Source organism: Papio anubis, chromosome 3 (genome assembly GCF_008728515.1).
Source record: "Papio anubis isolate 15944 chromosome 3, Panubis1.0, whole genome shotgun sequence".
Lineage (NCBI taxonomy): Eukaryota > Metazoa > Chordata > Mammalia > Primates > Cercopithecidae > Papio > Papio anubis.
In genome coordinates this window covers 112,513,775-112,527,394 of record NC_044978.1, presented here as the reverse complement: position 1 = coordinate 112,527,394, position 13,620 = coordinate 112,513,775, and positions in this window count along the sequence as shown.

Below are 13,620 nucleotides of genomic sequence, written 5' to 3'. Positions count from 1 at the left end.
TTGTCTCAGATGAGACTTTGAACTTAGACTTTTGAGTTAATGCTGGAATGAGCTAAGACTTGGGGGACTGTTGGGAAGGCATGATTAGTTTTCAAATGTGAGGACATGAGATTTGGTGGGGGGACAGGGTCAGAATGATATGGTTTGGCTCTGTGTCCCCATCCAAATCTCATCTTAAATTGTAATCCCCACGTGTCAAGGGAGCAACCTCATGGGAGGTGACTGGCTAATGGAGTCAGTTTCCCCATGCTGTTCTTGTGATAGTGAGGGAGTTCTCAAGAGATCTGATGGTTTAAAAGTGGCAGTTTCCCCTGCATGCTCTCTCTCTCCTGACACCATGTAAGATGTGCCTTGCTTCCTCTTCTCCTTCCACCAAGATTGTACATTTCTTGAGGCCTCCACAGCCATGTGGAACTGTAAGTCAATTAAGCCTCTTTTGTTTATAAATTACTCAGTCTTGGGTAGTTCTTTATAGTAGTGTGAAATGGACTAATACATACATATATCTTTTAAAATAGTGCAACAGACATTTCTGGAATCCTTTAGTCAGTTACTGTTCCATATAACACAGAAACAAAGCAATGGTTAAGAGAAGTAGAAGTGAGAGCTGTCATATCTGAATAAAATAAAATAAGGAAACAAAAGAGGAATTGAGAAGTCAAAGAAAATAAAAACTAATCTTTTCTTTATAGAAAGAATAAAATAAACTAGTAATTTTATAATGAATTACCTATACAATATCATGTTGCTCATGATATATATTCATCTCAATTTGTACTATGTGTAAGACACTATGTGTACTATGTGTAATTCTTACTTAGTGTACCACTAAATAGGGGTACCGAGCAGAATAGCATAAAGCCCCCAATCTTAAATACATTATTAATCTATCAGGAAAGATAAAATAATTGGTTGTTAACAACTCAGCGTATTGCAAAGGTAGCACCTGCTTAAGAAATCTAACAACAAAACTCTCCCAGCCCAGAAATTCTCTCCACAAAGGCAGTAGAGAAAGTAGGCTGGGCACGGTGGATCATGCCTGTATTCCCAGCACTTTGGGAGGCCAAGGCAGGTGAATCACAAGACCAGGAGATCAAGACAGTCCTGTCTAACATGGTGAAACCCTGTCTCTACTAAAAATACAAAAAATTAGCTGGGTGTGGTGGCATGCACCTGTAGTCCCACCTACTTGGGAGACTGAGGCAGGAGAATTGCTTGAACCTGGGAGGTGGAGGTTGCAGTGAGCCCAGATCATGCCACTGCACCCCAGTGTGGGTGACAGAGCGAGACTTTGTCTCAAAAAAAACAAATAAATAAATAAATAAACACTTTTTTAAATTTAAAAAGTATTAAACCAGAATGTGATGCACATCACAGGCAATCAATTAAGAAGTTGCAAAGACCAAGAGAAATCTCAATGTTTAATATAATTGATACAACCCATTACATACAAGTTTTAAAGATAAATAGTAACTAGTTCTGAAGTAAGTAAACTTAACACCACCGTTTATTATGCATAGTTCATCCTAATGTCACATGGTAATTGCAGACCTTTAGTTGTCTGCTCAGTTCAGGAACTGACAATCTCAGTCTATCCTGTCTGCCAGAAATGTTGGGGAAATATAATTAGAAAACAAATTGTCTCTCAACCAAGAAATCTCTCCACAAAGGTAACAGAGAAAGAAAACATTTTTATAATTGAATTAGCATTAAATTGAATGTGACATGTATCACAAGCAATCACTAAGGAGTTGGCAACCATTAAGAGGTTTCAAAGACAAAAAGGAACTTCACTGTCTTATAGAGCCAAACTGGTACAACCCATGCATACAAGTTTTCAGGATTAATCCTCAAGTAAGAGGACTTGACACCACCCTAGTTCATTCTAACTTTACCTGGTAATTATATGAGCACCTGTTTTAGCTAATTGGATTTACTCAGACAAAAATCAAACTTCTCACACCTTTATGGTAGGAGGTAGTTTTGTAACTTGTAGCAAGGTATCAACTGAGGTTAAGCTCATGTCCTTGCACAGAAATTGGGAGACAGGGGCACTATCTCCCATTAATTACATTTCAAAGAGGTGGCTCCCAGGTCTTGAGAAAGACATTCCCGGCTATTTAGTCTTCATAAAGATTACATACATTTCAAAGAAAGATGAAAATACTTACAATTACTGTTTTTCTAAAATAAATGCTGAAAGAGGAAGAAAGGGAAATTTCTTCATTTTCCAGGGAGAATTAAGCCTCTTATTTTTAATTATTATTTGTCCTTACACACCTTACACTAGGATATGGGGCTAATATTTATTGTAATGTTCTCTCAGCTTTTGGGACTTTGGCCAAATTTGAACAGAAGAAACCTCACAAGTAGTTATGGTTAATATAAATGTTAATCAGAGTACTTTGCATTATTAATGTAAGTGCTGATTTGCAGTCATGAATATGTAATATAAATAGATAAGTCTGCTCTTGGAGTTGACAAGCTAACCACTTTTTTTGCCAGCCTGTAGGTGACAGTCATCATCAGACACCAATTTTGGAAAACCTGACTGACTTTTGACTGGGAGGAGTTCTGTACAGGGCCCATGGCCATGGCAGGCCAATATATGACCAAGAAGCCAACACTACTGTGGAGCCTCTCTGATCAGCAGGCAGTGGCTGGTGAATGTAGCTTCTTGTTTTCTTGAGTAAATTTATAAGCTTGGCTCAAGTTCAGAAACATTGAGTATTAACCTAAACAGTAGTCAACCCAAACCAGTTCTGTCTGTTGTATTAAAGCTAAAAGGCTAAATGTTAATTAGAGTTAAATGAAATTCACAAATGACCTCTTTTTTTTTTTTTTTTTGAGACGGAGTCTCGCTCTGTTGCCCAGGCTGGAGTGCAGTGGCGCGATCTCCGCTCACTGCAAGCTCCGCCTCCCGGGTTCACGCCATTCTCCTGCCTCAGCCTCCCGAGTAGCTGGGACTACAGGCACCCACTACCTCGCCCGGCTAGTTTTTTGTATTTTTTTAGTAGAGACGGGGTTTCACCGTGTTAGCCAGGATGGGCTCGATCTCCTGACCTCGTGATCCGCCCGTCTTGGCCTCCACAAATGACCTCTTAATGGAAGAGCAGATAAAACATGTTGACTTGTTTTTATAAAAAAGATGAAGGAAGGTAAAGATGTAACCACCCAGTGGGTTTTTCTTCCCTGTTTCCCAGATAAAGTTGATTTATCAAGACAGGGGAATTGCAATAGAGAAAGAGTTTAATACACATAGAGCCAGCTAAATAGGAGAGCAGAATTTTCTTATTACTCAAATCAGCCTCCCCTCAAATTCAGATGCTAGGGTTTTTTACAGATACTTTGGCAGGCAGGAACTAAGAAATGGGGAATGTTGATTAGTTGGGTTGGGGATGTCCTCTTGTGCTGAGTCAGTTCCTGGGTAGGGGCCACAAGATCACATGAGCCAGTTTACCAGTCTGGGTGGTGCCAGCTGATCTATCAGAACATAGGGTCTAAAAAATATCTTGAACACCAATGTTCGGTTTTACAATAGTTATGTTATTTATAGGAACAACTGGGGAGGTTAGGAATCTTGTAGCCTCTAGCTGCATGAATTCTGAGTCATAATTTCTTATCTTGTGTCTCATTTTATGAATCTTGTGTCTGCTTTATGAAGGCAGTCTGGTCCCCCGAGCAAGAAGGGAATTTGTTTAGGGAAGCGCTATTATCACCTTTGCTCCAAAGTTAAATTATAAACTAAATTCCTCCCAGAGTTAGTTTGGCCTATGCCCAAGAATGAACAAAGGCAGCTTGGAGGTTACAGGCAAGATGGAGTCAGTTAGATTAGATTTCTTTCACTGTCATAATTTTCTCACCATTATAATCTATGCAAAAGCTGTTGGCTCTCTTTGAATACACAATACGTAACACTTATGTGCCTGGAAATTTAGATATATCTTTTTAACTTCATCCTCACAATTGTCTATTTTTTAAAAATGAAAAACGAGACTCTGAGAGTTTAATTTGCTCAAGGTCATATAGAATGTAAACAACCCAGCTCAGATTTGCAACCAGATTTTCAAAGTGTATCTTCTTCCAATTTACCATATTTTCTTCTTCTCTAGGAATTTAGAATAATTACAATAGTAGAGCAGGCAATGGCAAGGACTCTGGAGCAGATCTTCTGGGTCTGAATTTCACCTGTCACATACTAATCATGAAATGCTTGGCAAGTTATTTAACCTCTTCATGCTTCAGTTTAACAATCTATAAAATAACAGGTAATAATACCTACCTCATAGGGTTGCTGTGAGAATTGAGTTGATATATGGAAGAATCACAGGAAGTTAAGGTGCTTAAAAAGGTTTCTCTAAAAAGCTAAAATCTGAGCTAGATCTTGAAAAATGGGTAGGATTCATTGGCAGGAAAAAAATAGGGTGTTTTATGAGAACTGTAAACTAAAAGTAATATCCTAAGCCACTCCCTTGGCCGAGGGGAAGAAAACCTTAAAAGCTGAATTCCTAGCCTGACTCAGTGACTCATGCCTGTAATTCCACAGGTGGATCACGAGGTCAACAGTTCGAGACTAGCCTGGGTAACAAGGTGAAACCCTGTCTCTACTAAAAATACAAAAATTAGCCAGGTGTGGTGGCGGGAGCCTATAATCCCAGCTACTTGGGAGGCTGAGGCAGGAGAATTGCTAGAACCCAGGAGGTGGAGGTTGCAGTGAGCCGAGATCACACCATTGCACTCCAGCCTGGGCAACAGAGTGAGACTCCATCCCAATATCAAAACAAAACAAAACAAAACAAAAAAAAGACAAAACTGAATTCCTGGTTATGACGTGAAGGAAGGTCAGACATGCCACCTTATACTCTCTCCCTTTTGGAGTTTAGGCGTAACAATTGACTAGCATTAATGTTATAATAGAGATCTTAAGACTGACATAACAGACACTTTGCTGCAGTAAGATAGTAAATTATAAACAAGACCAAACGCCATGCAAGGCAAGTGTGAAGCCTCACCCGCAGGCCATCAGTCTTGCCATATCCTTATCTTGCTACATCTTTATCTTGACTTAAAACATTTAAAACACTCTGTTCTGCTGACTTTAAGTTTTAGACAGAGCCTTACTCCTTTAATCAATTGCAAATTAAAGAATCTTTGAATCCACCTATAAACTGTAAGCTGCTCCTCCTTCAAGATGTCCCACCATTTTTAGGTGAAACCAATGAATACCTTCCATGTATTGATTAATATCTTTGCCTGTAACTCCTGCTTCCTGAATATGTATGAAACCAAACTTTAACCACCTTGGGTGCACTTTCTCAGGACTTCTTGAGATTGTGTTTTCTCTGGGCTCATGGTCACTCAAATTACCTCAGAATAAACCTCTTTAAAATATTTTAGAGTTTGATTTTCTTGTTAACAGAAAAATAATAAGAACTTATAACAATGAGAAGTAAAATATAAAGTAAGTGAAGGAGAATAACGGTATCATATGTCTTAGGGACATTAAATAAAAATATCATCTTTTAATGAAGTAAAGTAGGTTTTTGTTGGAGAACTACTAATAAACATGATAGATAAAGCAGGTTGTAGACAGTTATGGAGAACCTTGAATGCTATCCTAATGCATTTACCCTCTGGAATATGAGGAACTTTTTTTAAGTGAAAGCTAGTTTATTAAGAAAGTAAAGGAATAAAAGAATGTCTACTTCATAGAGCAGAAGTTTGGGATATTAGACTAAGGATACTTACAGTTATTTCTTGATTATTTGCTAAACAAGGGGTGTATTATTAGTGAGTTTTCTGAGAAAGAGGTAGGCAATTCCCAGAATTGAGGTTTTCTCCCCTTTTTAGACCATATAGGGTAACTTCCTGATATTGCCATGACATTTGGAAATTGTCATGGCACTGGTGGGAGTGTCTTTTAGCATGTCAATGCATTATCATATGTGTATAATGAGCAGTGAGGATGACCAGAGGTCACTCTCGTTGCCATCTTGGTTTTGGTGGGTTTTGGCTGGCTTCTTTATTGCAACCTGTTTTATCAGCAAAGTCTTTATGACCTGTATCTTGAGCAGACCTCCTATCTCATTCTGAGACTTAGAACGTCTTAACCTCCTGGGAATGCAGCCCAGTAAGTCTCTTAGCCTTATTTTACACAGCTCCTATTCAAGATGAAGTTGCTCTGGTTCAAATGTCTCTGACATATTTCCCCCCTTCCCTTTTACAAGGGAATCCTTAATACTAAGGGTTGCAGAGGGATGAAGATTCACCTTCTGTAACTTCTTCACGGTGAACAGGGGCAATGATATTCCTACCTAACTACTAAGGTCTCTTGTATTCAGGGTAGAGACCAACTCAGCTAGAAAACATCAGTATGTTAAGGGCCACTCATAACTCTTGAGTTCTAACAAAAGGTGATATCTGGAAGATTAATAAGTGTTTAGTTTAAGAAAACATTTGGTGGGCTTATCCTGCATTCCTACACAGAGAGTAGAACAGCAGTATATTCCACAATAGTAAAGCAAAATAAGTAAACTTATCCCAAGTAAATAAAATAAGAAGGCTTCTCATGAACTGGGCAATTGTTGAAACCAAGTTGATATGGGTTGCTAGCTGATTCCAACTGCCCGGAATTAGAACACTGATCCAGATTTTTACATTATGCATCTCTCCTGTTTCTCCTGAGCAGCCGCCAGAGATTACTGGTTGGTTCACAGGAAAAAGTAGGGTCAGTTTAAATCTCAGAAGAAAAACTCCAAAACAACTTATGAGACTAGGATCTAGTAACAGATGTACCACAATTTTTGAAACATGATTTTTTTATCTCTCCAGTTTCCCATTTTTACTAAAGACACATCACGGTAAGACTGATTTGCTTTATTATACTTGGCCTGATTATTTATTTATTTATTTATTTGAGATGGAGTCTGGCTCTGTTGCCTAGGCTGGAGTGCAGTGGCACCATCTCAGCTCATTGCAAGCTCTGCCTCCCGGGTTCATGCCATTCTCCTGCCTCAGCCTCCTGAGTAGCTGGGACTACAGGTGCCCGCCACCATGCCCAGCTAAGTTTTTGTATTTTTTTTTTAGTAGAGATGGGGTTTCACCGTGTTAACCAGGGATGGTCTCAATCTCCTGACCTCGTGATCCTCCCACCTCGGCCTCCCAAAGTGCTAGGATTACAGGTGCGAGCCACTGCGCCTGGCCTTGGCCTGATTATTTGTATAAAGTTCACTAAATACTTTTTTTTTTTTACATAGGCTTTTAAAAATTTGCTTTGATGGAAATCTGTTCCATAGACGTAACCTCAGATAAGACTTTTAAAACCGAGCCCAGCCATGGGTTTGTACCCTCAAATACCCATGAGTTAGGTAAATTCCTCTCCTCTTGAGGTCCCAAGGTAACATGGGGCTTCTGAGCCTGTGAGAAAGTGACATTCTTGACTTACAATATGTTGCAGGAAGTCAGGGACCCTGAACGGAGGGACCAGCTGAAGCTGTGGCAGTAGAACATAAATTGTAAAGATTTCATGGACATTTATTAGTTTCCCAAATTAATAAAGTATTAATAAAGTATTAATTTGGGGGAACTAATAAATGTCCATGAAATCTTCTTTTATAATTTCTTATGCCTGTCTTTACTGAAATCTCTGAACATAAATTGTGGAAATTTCATGGACACTTATCAGTTCTCCAATCAATACCCTTGTGATTTCCTATGCCTGTCTTTACTTTAATCTCTTAATCCCGTCATCTTCCTAAGCTGAGGAGGATGTATGTTGCCTCACGACTCCGTGATGATTGCATTAACTGCACATATTGTTTGTAGAGCATGTGTGTTTGAACAATATGAAATCTGGGCACCTTGAAAAAAGAACAGGAGAACAGCAATCTTCAGGGAACAAGGGAGATAAGACTTTGGAGTCTGACTGCTGGTGAGTTGGAAGGAACAGAGCCATATTTCTTTTCTTTCAAAGGCAAATAGGAGAAATATCACTGAATTCTTTTCCTCAGCAAGAAACATCCCTGAGAAAGAGAATGTACCCCTGAGAGTAGACCTATGAACAGCCCCTGTTGGGGCGGCATCTTTTACGGTCAAAGCCGAAAGGATGCAATAAGCCCCAGTCTCCCATAGTGCTCCCAGGTTTATTAGGACGAGGAAATTCCTGCCTAATAAATTGTGGTCAGACAGGTTACCTGCTCTCAAACCCTGTCTTCTGATAAGATGTTATCAATGACAATGCGTGCCCGAAACTTCACCAGCAATTTTAATTTCACCCCATCCTGTGGTCCTGTAATCTCACCCTGCCTCCACTTGCTTTGTGATATTTTATTACCTTGTGAAGTATGTGATCTCTGTGACCCACACCCTATTCGTGCACTCCCTCCCCTTTTGAAAATCGCTAATAAAGACTTGCTGGTTTTACGGCTCAGGGAGCATCATGGAACCTGCCTACATGTGATGTCTACCCCGGATACCTAGCTTTAAAATTTCTCTCTTTTGTACTCTTTTCCTTTATTTTTCAAACCAGCAGAGACGCTTAGGGAATAGAAAAGAACCCATGTTAAATATCGGGGGTGGGGTTCCCCGATATCTGGCACGAACATGCTCTTTCTTTTTTCCTAAGTGCATGTGGGAACCTGATTCCCTTTGGTAGGTGTGGAGAAACAGCATTGGTATGGTCCATAGATACCCGTGTTCAACTCCCTGAAGACTGGTGAGTAGTCTGTGTGTGGTCCGGGTTAACTATTGGTCACACGGAGTATAAAAATTATACCTATCTTTTCTATATTAAACTCCGGTTAAAACAGGGAATGATTCAAGTGCCCATGGAAAATATGGCCACTCTATTTAGGGCAGTGGTAAAATTCTGTCTTTGCTCTCCTGAAAAAGGAACCTTAGATGTAGACCTGTCAAAACAGGGAAGGGTCCCAGTAACCATGGAAAATATGGTCACTCTATTCAGGGTGGTGGAAAAATACTGTCCTTGATTTCCTGAAAAAGGAACCGTATATGTACCAAAAGTATATATTACTTTCCTTACACATGTTACATGTAAAACTGTTTTTATTTCCAAAAGATTGCTAAAGCCTTGTGAACTAAAAGATTTTACAGTTTTTATTTTCTGATAGAGTATTTGATTTAAGCTCTTATTATTTTAAAACCAATTAATCAAAGCCCTTTCATGTCACATACACGACATATAAATACACAGACAGAAGAAGATTCAGTAGTTTTAAGTAGTTTTAAGATCTTTCATTTCCTAGTTCTTTAACTGGATTATTGACTTCAGGGTGGAGCCCTTGGAGGAACAGGGCCAGGAAAGCATGAAGTTTCTATGGCCTTATAAGCAGGCACAACTGGAAGTTAAAACATATCTCCCAAAATTAAGGATCCCATTTTTTATATCATAACTTAAATCCCAAAACAGAGAAACTCTACAGAACAATACAGTGCAATGATTTTATTGCAAAGGAAACAAAATCCAATCAGCCCATTCTGTGATTAGCCCATCCTACATGGGAGTCTTTTCTCTCATTGGGGATTTGGGACATCTTCATACCTTCCAGGTAGCCAAGAGCATGCTTCTCTGATCCAAACATGCAAAGAGCTGAGGATCTCCAAAACTATTTTTTCTACCTAGTTATTACACATCAAAGTTATTAAACAAAATGCAAAGTGGTTTCAGATACCCCCAAGAGTAAAAACCATCATATAACGCAATGCAAAACAGAGCCTTACATTTTGAGAGGCATCTATCTACTTTTAATTAAACTGACTTTTAACCAAAGTTCTTGATATAGTTTGGCTGTGTCCCCACCCAAAGCTCACCTTGAATTGTAATAATCCCTACATGTCAAGGACAGGGCCAGGTGAAGATTATTGAATCATGGGGGCAGTTTCCCTCACACTGTTCTTGTGATAGTGAATAAGTCTCATGGGATCTGATGGTTTTATAAAGGGAAGTTCCCCTGCACATGCCCTCTTGGCTGCCACCACGTAAGAAATGAGTTCTTTTATAGCAGCATGATAATAGGCTAATACAGTGTTCTTTAAAGAAAATAAATGCTTTTGAATTTCTTTATTACCCATGGTTAGCCACACCAAACTGCCAACATTTCTGGCTTTTGAACTTTTCCAAAGGTATCCTCCCAAGTGCAAAAAAAAAAAAAGCAAGATAGTTCATGGAAGGGAAGAGAATAAATAAATGGCAAAGTTCACACAGATATCAAACAGAAAAGACTCATGCTTTAAGTCAGGAATCGAACCCTGAACACGTGCCGCCATTGTGAAAACACAAAGCCTTAGTTACTAAGCTACAGCACTGGGCAGTTCCCATTGCCCTTCCTAAAAGGAGCCTAGAGTGGCCAGTTTTGAGCTTGCAAAGGCTTTTAACTGCTCAAGATAGTTTTTAGGGCTAACTATGACATGAATTCCAAAATTCCTGTCTGCTGGATAGTGGAAACCAAGAGAAAGTACCACCACGTATTTACAAGGTCAAGCTTCTAAGGACATGAAACAAAATGAGATGAAAACTTTATTCAATTTTTTTTTTTTTGTCCAGGGATTTGCAGCAAAGTTTGTAACTGACCAGTTTACCGGGTTAATTTGAACAGCAGGTGTATAAGGTCCCAGCCCCGTGTTCTATCCTAAGGTACCCCTCTTTATGACAGAACAATACAGAAAGACAAATTTATGGCACAAGGTACACCAGATTTGCTACAGTAGCCACCCTGCTTACCACCCAATGTCAAACTGGCATGACTCCAACATTCCCCCAGATGGCTCCTGTCATTCTTAGCCAGGAGGGACTGTACTGAGATGGGCGTTTAATCCCGTAAGCCTTAGGAAGGACTCTAACCTTCCTAAGTTGGGCCTCAAACCTAAGTTCAGTCAAGCGTACTTGCCTTTTATTAAGTAGGGCCTTTAACACTCTCTGTCTTAGGAGGGACTCTAACTCCTCTAAGTTGGGCCTCTAACCTAATCCATCCTTTACCCAGGTATATGCACCCCACTTACCCAAAATCAGCCAATTAGTGCTGCAGTCTATTTCCTTTGGGTTGGGGGTCTCCTCTGAGTAGTCTCTTCACGGTTCACCAGGAAGGTGTTACCAGGAAGGGGTGCCAATCCAGATTTCAAGAGAGGGTTCTTGGATCTCATGCAAGAAAGGATTCAGAGCAAATCCATAAACTAAAGGGAAAGCACGTTTTTTAAGAAAGTAAAGGAATAAAAGAATGCTTACTCCATAGGCACAGCAGCTGAGGAACTTTTGAGCAGAAGAGTGATAACTCTACAAATGAAGGTTAATAATACTGAAATCTAATGTAAACTCATCCAGAAAGTAAGACAAAGCTTTCATAACGTGCTGAATGCCATGGTACTCTCTGTCCAAAGGAAAAAGCTGAGACAAATTTAATATAAATAGGGACTTTATTTGGACAAAGTTTGGGGACTGCAACCTGGGAACATAGATTCAAGTTGCCTTGAATATACATTGTGATTAGCAGCAGTTACAAGTGGATTTTTAAAGAAAAAGAAGATGTTCCTAAGTTGTTTACTAAGAATTTATATTACATTAATATAAGCTACAGAGTGGCTATATATTGCTCTTTGTATCACAAATTCCAAGAACATGAAGATAATGGATGAGGCAGTTAGTCAGAAACAAAATGCCTTAAACAATTGCTATGCTCATGTCTTTCTGATCTCAGTATATTTTGCAGACCTCACAAAGCCCAGACTACTCTGAGCTATTTTTCTTTTCTCAGTAAAGACTAATTTGAATTAGTCATACGAATTTCTTCTAGGAAGAATTCTTTTTCATATTGATGTGTTGGGTCTCTTTATATATTATTAATATTAATCCTCTTACATATTTAGTAAGTTTTTCCCCCTAATTAGTCACTTGCTTTTAACATTATATCAATGACATTTATCATATTGCAGTTTTACATTTTTTAAGTTGTCAAACTGATAGGTTTTGTGTCCTAATTCGTCCACACTCAATAATGTATAAAAAGCTTTCAACATTCTTTTCTATTCTTTATATTATTTTATGTTTTTAATGCTTAGCTTTTGGAAATTATTTGTGATGTGAGTGTGGCTTACATTTAGCATTCAAGTGTTAAAAATATGTAGTTTAAAAATAATTAATGTACTTTAGAAAAACTATACCTGAGACCAAAGTAAGAAAAATTAAAATGTACCAGAAAAACTTTTACCTTGCAATTATATTTCCCATAGAACATGAAAACAAACAAAAATTCTAAAGTTAAAATGCCAGATTATTTTAATAGAAGAAGGGAATGGATGCTAAAGTTCTTCTCTTGTAGATACTATTAGCTCTAGATAATGATAGACAAATATGTTTAAAGTTTTGGTAGAAACTGAAGGCATACATTGAAATAAGATAATTACATTGTTATCATTATATAAATTGAAAGAATATGCAATTTTTCAACTGCCAGAGATTACAAAAAAATAAAGAAATATCTTTAATTCATTATAAAGAAGAAAATAACAATAAAAACAAATCAACATGTCATAAAATAAATGGTAGAAACAAGTCTAAATATATGTATAGTCATAATAAACATAAATGAGTTAGATTCATTTAAAAGCCAGAGATAATCTGTCATAAATTACCAGCAAATAGACTCTGTGAAAGACATTTGCATATAGGGGTTTATTGAACAATGCTCACAGGAATAATACCTAGAAAAAGGTGAGGAAGCAAAATTTGGAAAAGGAAGAAGTTGCCACAAGGGCCTCAATCAATATCGTACAGAACTCTGAAGCTGAGATGGCCTCTCAGACATGTCTGGAATCTAATCAAAGACCCTAGCTTTAAAAAATTTAATTTTTACTTTTTGTGTATTCAGAGGATACAAGTGCAGCTTTATTGCATGCATATATTGTACAGTGGTGAAGCCTGGGCTTTTATTATACCCGTCACCTCAATAGTGAATGTTGTACCCAATAGGTAATTTTTCAACCCTTATGCCTCTCCTACACTCCCACCTTTTGTAGTCTTCAGTGTTTATTATTCCGCTCTGTATTGTCCTTGTTTAGCTCCAATTTATAAGTGAGAATATGCGGTATTCGACTTAGTTTCTGAGTTATTTCACTTGACATTCAGGTTTTATAACCAACTTCCTGCCTCCCCAGTAATTAGTCATTGAATGATGGCTGTTGCTTTGGTTGAGTGCAATTTTTGTGTAGAGAATGAGCTGTAAACTACTACCTAGTACAATTCCTGGCAACTAGAGGAATGACTGCTTTGATCTTGAAGGGGAATCTGGGCAGTACATCACAGTATCCAGTACACTCTGAGATTGTGATTTAAAAAAAAAACAAAACAGCCAGATTCTGTTCATGAGAGCCACACTAAAACAAAAATGGGCCAGGTATAAGTCATTGAGAAAATTATAATTGATCCCCTAGAGGAGAAATCTTACATGCCACGTTCTTTAACCACTAGAGAATTAGAAAGCATCCTTTCTCAAGAAACTCTGGTACTCCAAACATTTCTGGACTGCTTAATAAATACTACATTTTTGTTTTGACTTATTTTAAAGGAGTAATTGGCAGAGAAATAAATACTGACCTAAAGAGTCTTTTAGA